The sequence below is a fragment of the Bison bison genome, unplaced genomic scaffold, assembly GCF_000754665.1.
Source record: "Bison bison bison isolate TAMUID 2011002044 unplaced genomic scaffold, Bison_UMD1.0 scf7180017864303, whole genome shotgun sequence".
In the NCBI taxonomy this organism is placed as follows: domain Eukaryota; kingdom Metazoa; phylum Chordata; class Mammalia; order Artiodactyla; family Bovidae; genus Bison; species Bison bison.
In genome coordinates, this window is record NW_011494875.1 from 532,188 (window position 1) to 542,714 (window position 10,527).

Consider the following 10,527-nt stretch of genomic DNA (forward strand, 5'->3'; position numbering starts at 1 on the left):
GATCCACTTTTCTCACTCCAAGGACAGAAACTCTTTCCTATAGTCAGCATACTGTTTTTTTTAACTTACATTTCATTGAAATAAGATGACACCACCCTTATGGCAGAAAGTGAAGAGGAACTAAAAAGACCTCTTGATGACAGTGAAAGAGGAGAGTGAAAAAGTTGGCTTAAAGCTCAACATTCAGAAAACGAAGATCATGGCATCTGTCCCATCACTTCATGGGAAATAAATGGGGAAACAGTGGAAACAGTGTCAGACTTTATTTTGGGGGAAGGGGGCTCCAAAATCACTGCAGATGGTAATTGCAGCCATGAAATTAAAAGACGCTTACTCCTTGGAAGGAAATTTATGACCAACCTAGATACCATATGAAAAAGCAGAGATATTACTTTGCCAACAAAGGTCCGTCTAGTCAAGGCTATGGTTTTTCCAGAGGTCATGTATGGGTGTGAGAGTTGGACTGTGAAGAAAGCTGAGCACCAAAAAATTGATGCTTTTGAACTGTGTGTTGGACAAGACTCTTGAGAGTCCCTTGGACTGCAAGGAGATCCAACCAGTCCATTCTAAAGGAGATCAGTCCTGGGTGTTCATTGGAAGGACTGATGCTAAAGCTGAAACTCCAGTACTTTGGCCACCTCATGTGAAGTTGACTCATTGGAAAAGACTCTGATGCTGGGAGGGATTGGGGGCAGGAGGAGAAGAGGACGACAGAGCATGAGATGGCTGGATGGCATCATTGACTCGATGGAAGTGAGTTTGAGTGAACTCCAGGAACTGGTGATGGACAGGGAGGCCTGGCATGCTGCAGTTCATGGGGTCACAAAGAGTCGGACATGACTGAGAGACGGAACTGAACTGAAGGTACACAATTCTTAAATGTACCGATCAGATATACACCATTCAGAACCTACAATCTAACCACTACCCCCCAATGTAATCACTGTTGTTCTGCCTTTTATCATCTGAAACAAGTTTACCTATTTTTGAGCATCATATAAGTGGAATTATAAAGTGTCTAACCATGTGTTAAACACTTCTTTGGGCTTCCCTGGTAGCTCAGCTGGTCAAGAACCTGCCTGCAATGCAGGAGATCCCAGTTTGATTCCTAGGTCGGGAAGATCCCCTGGAGAAGTGATAGGCTACCCCCTCCAGTATTCTTGGGCTTCCCTAGTGGCTCAGATAGTAAAGAATCTGCATGTAATGCAGGAGGCCTGGGTTCGATCCCTGGGGAGGGAAGATCCCCTAGAGGGCATGGCAACCCACTCCAGTATTCTTGCCTGGAAAATTCCATGGAGAGAGGACACTGGCAGGCTCCTCTGCGATCATAGAGAGTCCACAGGGTCCCAGGGTCAGACACAACTGAGTGACCTTCACCTACTTACTCTGAGCCAGCTTATTTTACTCAACATTATATCCTGTGAGGTCCACCCGTGCTTTTGTGTATAGCAGTTTTCATTGCTGTATAGTATTCTAGTATAAATATACCATTGTCTGAATATCCCTTCTAATGTTGCTTGACGTTTGGATTCTTTCTAGCTTTAGCTAACTTAAATAATGTTTCTGAAAATATTATTGTGCCTGTTTTCTGGTGTCTTCTTGGATTTCATTACTTAAAACAGTCTGTTATTGAAGTTAGCTAAATAGAATGTTTATATAATACATTTGAATATGTGTTAATGAACTTTATATATCATAGATAGCAAAGCAATTAATATTACATGTAAGTCGAAAATGTCTCTAGGAATTTTATCTTGTTATTTAAGTTTTTACTTAGCATCCAATCTCATTATGCAAAATAAATAAACTAAAACCAATCGTCTAAACTCTGAAATCTCTCCGCCTTTCAAATTGCAACTATCCATCTTAGCCTATTTTATATGAAAATATATTGTAGTTTAAATTGCTCTATGCATAGTTTTATTCTCTTCTGATTGTATTTGAATTCCAGATGTGGATTTGCTAGGTCACAGTGATTAAGAGTGTTCAACTTGAGCAGAAATTAACAATTTTTCAAAGTGAATTCCAAGGTTTTCTTCTTTTGCATGTCTATGACTGAGCAATTTCACCCCTATGTATATACTCAATATATATCTGATACTGATACAGTGTTTTAAATAGAACGTCACAAAGAACAAAATAACTTCCCAAATTCACACCATTTGAGTCTAATGTAAACCTTTCAGAAGTGGCACAGTTCTGAAGTTAACTAAGTAACACTTTTCACATTAGGAAATAGACATTTGGCCAGTTCTTGATTAAAGGAGAAAATTGTATGATAACAAGAAAATTGGTCAAGGACTGCCTATAATGATCTAATGTGATGAAATGTGCCAAGCCATTTGTAAAATTTAAGTAATTTTTTTCAGATATTGCTGACCAAGAATAGCATTTAATTATCATAATTTAATTAGACAAGGTAAACATTTGCATTATAATCAATTTTATATTTTTCTAACTCAGTTACAAGTCCTAATTATACTCTTCCTGGATTTCATTACTTAAAACAGTCTGTTATTGAAGTTAGCTAAATAGAATGTTTATATAATACATTTGAATATGTGTTAATGAACTTTATATATCATAGATAGCAAAGCAATTAATATTACATGTAAGTCGAAAATGTCTCTAGGAATTTTATCTTGTTATTTAAGTTTTTACTTAGCATCCAATCTCATTATGCAAAATAAATAAACTAAAACCAATCGTCTAAACTCTGAAATCTCTCCGCCTTTCAAATTGCAACTATCCATCTTAGCCTATTTTATATGAAAATATATTGTAGTTTAAATTGCTCTATGCATAGTTTTATTCTCTTCTGATTGTATTTGGACAATATTAATGATTTAGACAAGAAAAATGTCTAGTCTAAAACTGGATTAAAAAATAGCCAATTGCCTAGAATTGCAGAAATAAGGCATCTGAATTATTGATCTTTTCCACTCAAGTGAATCCTTATGCATTTACTCAAAGGCTTGGGTTGTGGAAGTAAAGAGGATAATAAATGTGTAAATAATGATGACTGTCCTAATATTTTATTAAAATATGTTACAAATCTATTACATTATGTATGAATTATTTTAATACATCACAAGTTACATATAGGTACATGAGTGTTGTCTCGTTTGTATAGAGTCAATATCATCAGAGATAAATACTACTGAAAGGACAGACGTTTTTATTGAAATCATTAGGTTCTTCAGCATCATATCTAATTTAATGTGTATAAATTTTGAATCTTAATTTTACATATGAAACGATCAAAATTCACACAGACAAAATAACTTGCTTAATTTCATAAATCACTAGTAAAACTATATGAAGTTTCTTTCAAAACTATTTTGAAGTTTATTATATTTGACTTCAAAGTCTATTGTATTGCATTGTTCCCAGAGAATAAAATTGCCTGGAAAAAAATGTGATTTCTATATAATTGAAGGGTGTATTTTTAATACTGACATTTTCAATGTTTTTAAAATGTACATATCACATATTTCATTGCCTTAAATTGAACAAATACTGTTCAGAACTATATATAAACATTTCTTGCTGTTTCAAACTCATGCAAATAAGTTGGAAATCACAACCAAAAATAAGGACAAAAATCAGTCAACTGAAACTACGCCAATGATGGCACAGACAACGTATAAGTAGATAAGAATATTTAAAATGTTAGTAAAACCTTATTTTGTGAGTTTGAGGAGGAAGAGGGAAACTAAATTGTAAGGAGAGACATGGAAAGTATAAAAATACATATATGGAATTTATGTAAAAGAAAAAGCAATATTTGTGATGGAAAGCTTTATAGGATTAATGGCTAATCAAATAATATAGTACAGAAAGAAAAAGACTGAAAACAATGAATAAAGTATCAGAGCACTCTGGAAAAATTTCAGTGACCTAATATATCTGTAATTAGGTCATCGAAGGACAGGAAACAAAGGAAAAGGTTTCTAAATAGTTGAAGAAATAACAGCCCCAAATTTTTCAAATTTGGAGAAAGTAGATCCCAGGTAGAAGAAACGTGAAGAAAATTCTACCAAGATTGAAAACTAGAAGTTTTCCCACTAAGGTCAGGAACAAGGAAAGGATGTCCTCCTTCATCACTTTTATTCAACATTGTACTACAAGTTCTAGGACTGCAATAGAAAAAAAGAAAAGCAAAGAAAATGAAAGGCATGCTGATTTGGAAGGAAGAAATAGAACAGTCCATGTTAGAGAATGGCATGATTTTCTATGTGGAAAATCCAAAAATTCAACAACAAAAAACAGCTCCTCGCACTATTAATAATAAGCAATTACAGCAAGGTTGCAGAATACAAGGTTAATATATGTCAATTTATTTTTTATATACCAGCAATAAACAAGTGGAATTTTAACTAAAAATTAGAATTTCATTTACACTAGCACCCCCAAAATAAAATACTTAGGTATGAATCTGACAAAATCTGTACCAGATCTAAGATTATTAAAGCAGATGAATCCATGAGGAATGCAAAAGGGCCCAAATACTGGAGACCACATCACCTGTAACTATGGTTGCCCATGGGAGACCCACTGCTGCTACTGCTGCTACTGCTAAGTCACTTCAGTTGTGTCCGACTCTGTGCGACCCCAGAGACAGCAGCCCACCAGGCTCCCCCGTCCCTGGGATTCTCCAAGCAAGAATATTGGAGTGGGTTGCCATTTCCTTTTCCAATGCATGAAAGTGAAAAAGTGAAAGTGAAGTCGCTCAGTCGTGTCCGACTCTTAGCGACTCCATGGACTGCAGTGCACCGGGCTCCTCCATCCATGGGATTTTCCAGGCAAGAGTACTGGAGTGGGTTGCCATTGCCTTCTCCAGGGAGACCCACAGGCACACACAAATAAAAGTATATTTGGGGGTGATCACTACCACATGAGTTTGTCTTGTCTACATTTCTGTGTAAATGTGTTTCCTAATTTCACTCAGGCAGTTAGCATACAATGGATACGACATATATGGGAGATAAAACAAAACTGGACTACCCTGTCAAAGACACCATTACAGGAAATGAGACTAGGCATAGAGAAATCAGCACAAACAGAATTCACCTTTAATGCAAAGAGATGTTTAAAGGATAAAAGCTTCTTGCAAAAATATTCAGCCCCATGATATCTTATTTTAGGGAGAAGGCAAATGATAGCAAGCTTCTCAGTCTGGTAAAGAAGCTTTAACTAAATCTCTTCCAAAGGGAAGAACTGTTAAGAAAATGTGAGTGAACAAAATAGTGGGAAGGAGCTTGTGCTCCAAATCAAACAGGGATTTTAGATATATTATTACAAATAGAAGTTGAAGTAGCCCAGGATGGGAGGACTATGTCTGGAATGACATCACAGACATTCACCCTGTGAAACCCCTGTAATTGGTGAAAATTATAAACAAACATAAATAATCACCTAATGTCTCCAGAAATTTTTCAAGACACATACAGCAATTAAAAAAATATCATTCAATATTATCTACTAAATCAGTGAAAACATCCAAACTCTGACATTTGAGACTCAATCCTCTTTTCCTATCCCCACACTAAGCTCAGAATGACATTGCCCCTCTCCAAGTGGGAGCAGCCAAGAACACAGGGCTCCCTATCGCCCCAGAAGAGGAACAGATGATTAAGTGCCATGAAGAACCATGGTAACATGACAATCACACACAAAAAAAGACAATTCTTCAGAAACTAGATTTAAAGTCATAGACTATTATGATCTAACTGATAAAGAACTTAAGACAGCCACCATGAACAAACTCAATAAGCTATAAGAAAACTCAGATGTTCAGTAAGCTCAGGAATAAAGTTAATGAATATGAGGAATATTTTATTAAAGAGATTAAAATTCTAAAAGCAAATCAAACAGAAATTCCAGAGTTGAAGAACTCAATAAATGAGATGAAACATTAGAATGCACTGGAAAGAGAGACCATATGGTAGAGAATATTCGCGAGTTCGAAGAAAGAAATCTAGAAATGATACAAGTAGAAGATTTAGAATTAAGATGTTAAAAAATGAAGAAATTCTGTGACAACTATCTGACTTCATTAGGAAGGGCAACGTTAAAACAATGGATACCCTAGAAGGAGAAAAGAGGAGAGAGCAGAAAGCTTATGTAAAGAAATAATAGCAGAGAACTTCCTAAACCTGGGGAAGAAACTGGAGATACAAGTCCATGAAACTAAGAGAACATCTAATTGCCTAAAATCAGAAATGTCTTCTTCAAGACACATTATATTAAAGCTCTCAAAAGTTAACGACAAAGAAATAATTTTAAAAGTGGTCAGGGAAAAAAAGAATATGAGGAACCTCCATTAGACTATCAGCAGAATTTTTTCAGCAGAATCTCTACAGGTCAGGAGAGACTTTGGAATGATACACTCAAAGTATTCAAAGTATTAGAAGAGAAAAAAAAAAAAAACTCTCAGCCAAGAATACACAGCAAAGTTATACTTCAGATATGAAGGAGAAATAAAGGTGTTCCCAAAGGAGCAAAAGCTGAGAGAGTTCATCGATGCTATTAATAGATCTGCCTTACAGGAAATAATGAAGGTAGCTCTTCTATCTGAAATGGAAAGGGAAAAAACTACACAAAACTTTGAGTAAGATGAGAGAGACAAACAGTAATACTCTGTATCAGAATAGGTTGTTTAAAACCTAATTGTAGTAAAAGGTTAAAAGGAAAAAAAGCAGTAAAAGTAACTATAATTACTTCAGTTTGCTAACAAACTCACAACATAAAAAGGGATAATTTAAGACCACAAAAATGGGGAAGAGGAAAAGGATGGAACCCACATAAGAAGATGAAGATAAGGTATTATTGGCAGAAAAGGGACTATATTATCTACAAGACACTTTACACAAAATTCATGGTAACCACAAAACACAAATCTAGAGCAGAGACACAAAACATAAAAACAGGAAACAGAAAACCACCAGATTAAAACGGCAGGCCAAAAAAGGAAGGAAAAAGAGACAAAAGAAATACATTACAATCATATAAAAAGATAAAATGGCAGTACTAAACCAAATTTATCATCCTTATATAATGTTATAAATCAACCTTACCTCAATTTTTTAAAAGTTGTTCTTCAAAGAGATAAAACTGAAAAACCTTTAGTTAGATTGACCAAGAAAAAAGAAAAAAATTACCAAAATCAGGTATGAAAAAGGGTCATCACTTTGGTACTTTGCAGAACACAATCAAGAAAGTAGTGAGATGATACACACAATGGAATTTATAAACCACGTATTTAAAAAGGGACTTGTACCTTGAAAATATAAAGAGCCCTTATAATTCAATCATAAAAGGATAAATAGCTCAATTTAGAAATGCGCAAAGGATCTGAAGAGATATTTCTCTAAAGAAGATATATAATTGACTGATCAGCACATGAAAGGATGCTCAACATCATTAATCATCAGCGAAATGCACATCAAAACCACGATGAAAAACTCACTAGGATCACTATGATTAAAAAATAAAGACATCAGGAAACTCTGGTGGTCTAGTGGCTAGGTCTCTGTGCTCCCACTGCTGAGGGTCCAGGTTCAACCACTGGTCTGGGAATTAATATCCCACAAGCTGAGTGATGCAGCAAAGAATAAAATAAAATTTAAAAACTAAAGACAAAATCAAGTGTTGACAAAGATGTGGAGAAATTCAAATCCTTAGAGAAATGAAAAATGGTGCATTCACTGTGGAAAACAGTCTGACTATTCCTCAAAAGATTACACAAATTACCATATTACCCAGCATTCTACTCCTAAGTATATGTATAAGAGAATTAAAAACACATACCTATACACAAATTAGGGGCTTCCCTGGTGGTTCAGATGGTAAAGAATCAGCCTGCAATGCAGGAGACCCAGGTTCAGTCCCTTGAATGGGAAGATCCCCTGGAGAAGGAAATGGCAATCCACTCCAGTATTCTTGTCTGGAGAATTCTATGGACAGAGGATCCTGGCAAGCTTAATCCTTGGGATTGTAAAGAGTCGAACACAATTGAGCAACTAACACACAATACACAAATTATCATAGCTTTATTCATAATAACCAAAAAGTAGCAACAACTCAAATGTCTATCAAGCAATGAATAAATAAAATGCAATCTATCCATACAATAATATTCCTATATTGCATTAAGGAATCAAGTACTGACAACTGCCACAATGCCCATGAAGACTGAAAACACTATGCTAGTTAAAGAAGCTAACCATAAAAGACCAGATAATGTATAATTCCATTTATATAAAATGGATTATATGAAATTTATATGAAATGTTCAGAAAGGGCAAATCTATAGAGGTGAAAAGCTGCCTAGGACTGGAAAGCTGGGGGGAAATGGGAATAGGAAAAAATGCTAATGGGTATTGGTTTTGCTTCCCTGGTGGCTCAGAGGTTAAAGCATCTGCCTGCAATGCGGGAGACCTGGGTTTGATCCATGGGTGGGGAAGATCCCCTGGAGAAGGAAATGGCAACCCACTCCAGTATTCTTGCCTGGAGAATCCCATGGATGGTGGAGCTTGGTGGGCTACAGTCCACAGGGTTGCAAAGAGTCGGACACGACTGAGTGATTTCACTTTCACTTTCATGTTTGTGTGCACTCAGCCATTCAGTCATGTCCAACTCTGCGACCCCATGGACTTGTACCCTGAACTTACTATGTATGTTCTTTGATTTATATCAATATACACAACAAAATCTACTTCCTAGGAAGAGGTTATTTCTGTTGGAAAGGAGAAATAAATACAACTGTTACAATTTCTGATTTGTTGATTAAAAACAAAAATATTAGTCATTTTCTTAATGAGAAAAAGTTTGTTTGGTGTTAAAATAATGTGATTTCTGTGAGTTTTCCAGCTAATAATGTTACTTGTAAAAAAAATTAGCTAGATTGCCATTTAGTCAAAGTGGTCCATATAGTCCAAGCTACGGTTTTTCCGATAGTCATGTATGGATGTGAGAGTTGGACTATAAAGAAAGCTGAGCGCCAAAGAATTGATGCTTTTAAAACTATGGTGTTGGAGAAGACTCTTGAGAGTCCCTTGGACTGCAAGATCAAACCAGTCAATCCTAAAGGAAATCAACCCTGAATGTTCATTGGAAGGACAGATGCTGAAGCTGAAGCTTCAATACTTTGGCCACCTGATGTGAAGAGCTGACTCACTGGAAAAGACCCTGATGCTGGGAAAGATTGAAGGCAGGAGGAGAAGGGGATGACAGGGGATTTGATAGTTGGATGGCATGACCAACTCGATGGACATGAGTTTGAGTTAGTGGACAAAGAAGCCTGGCATGCTACAGTCCATAGGGTTGCAAAGACTTGGACATGACTGAGAGACTGAACTTAACTGAGACTGCCATTTATGTAGCAGTGTCTTCACCTTATTCAGAAGAAACTTCAGTGAAATAGTTTTATCCACCTGCTGGTTTCAAGTGGGATTCACAAAAATTTCATTTTATGCCAATTAAGACATAGAATTGGAATGAGATTGGATATGAAGGGAAAAAATGAAGACTGAAAAACTTGGGGTACCAGAAAATGTCAGGAACCTTGTAATCTGTGTAGAAATATGACTTCAAAGAATATGCATTAGTATGTTCCTAGTAAACTCTACTGAAAGATAAACCTCAATGTCTCTTGGTGGGATATCTGTGAAATAATTTGCTCAGAAATCACCAAGGCACTACCTAACACACAAGGAATTTGTGAAAAATTATTATCTTGACAGAGCAAGTAAATATTTCAATTCCTGGTAATTAAATAGTATTTCTTATTCTACAAAGATAATTGAATTACTATAGTACATTAGGTTTTCATTCTAAATGTTTGGTAGAACCACAAAAGAAAACAAAATAATCCCAAATTGGAATTCTTGACCTGAATGTGAAACTGATAAATAATCTGCCAGATATCTCTCAAAAATAAGTAGGATTATAATTTCTTAGGAGTTAGTAGTTCCCAAGCATTTCACCTGAATTCATATTTTGTGCTTAAAGGAATAACCACAGTGTGATTTGATGTTTTCACCTCTTATGGCATATAAACGGGAAGTAGTTTATACAGGCAAACTACTTGGCTTAGTTTTCAGTAGAAGAAGGTGCTTTCTTTTTTTCAAATGTCATGAAGTAAACAAAAAAATATTATCTCAAATTCAACATCAAGTGGGGATTGAATAAATCTCTAAAATCATTTGATGTGGCATCAGTTCAGTTCAGTTCAGTTGCTCATTCGTGTCCGACTCTTTGCAACCCCATGAATCGCAGCACGCCAGGCCTCCCTGTCCATCACCAACTCCCGGAGTTCACTCAGACTCATGTCCATCGAGTCAGTGATGCCATCCAACCATCTCATACTCTGTCGTCCTCTTCGCCTCCTGCCCCCAATCCCTCCCAGCATCAGAGTCTTTTCCAATGAGTCAACTCTTCGCATGAGGTGGCCAAAGTACTGGAGTTTCAGCTTTAGCATCATTCCTTCCAAAGAAATCCCAGGGCTGATCTCCTTCAGAACTG

The 10,527-nt window shown here is 36.1% G+C and overlaps 1 long non-coding RNA gene across 1 annotated transcript in view; it reads left to right on the forward strand.

Annotated features, from left to right (window-relative positions):
• Positions 1-1,027, forward strand: part of LOC104997019 — a 2,475-nt gene extending 1,448 nt beyond the window's left edge. Inside the window, exon 2 of the long non-coding RNA XR_826279.1 lies at positions 129-1,027. This is a non-coding gene — a long non-coding RNA (uncharacterized LOC104997019). The remainder of the gene's footprint in view (positions 1-128) is intronic.
• The last annotated feature ends 9,500 nt before the right edge of the window (positions 1,028-10,527 follow it).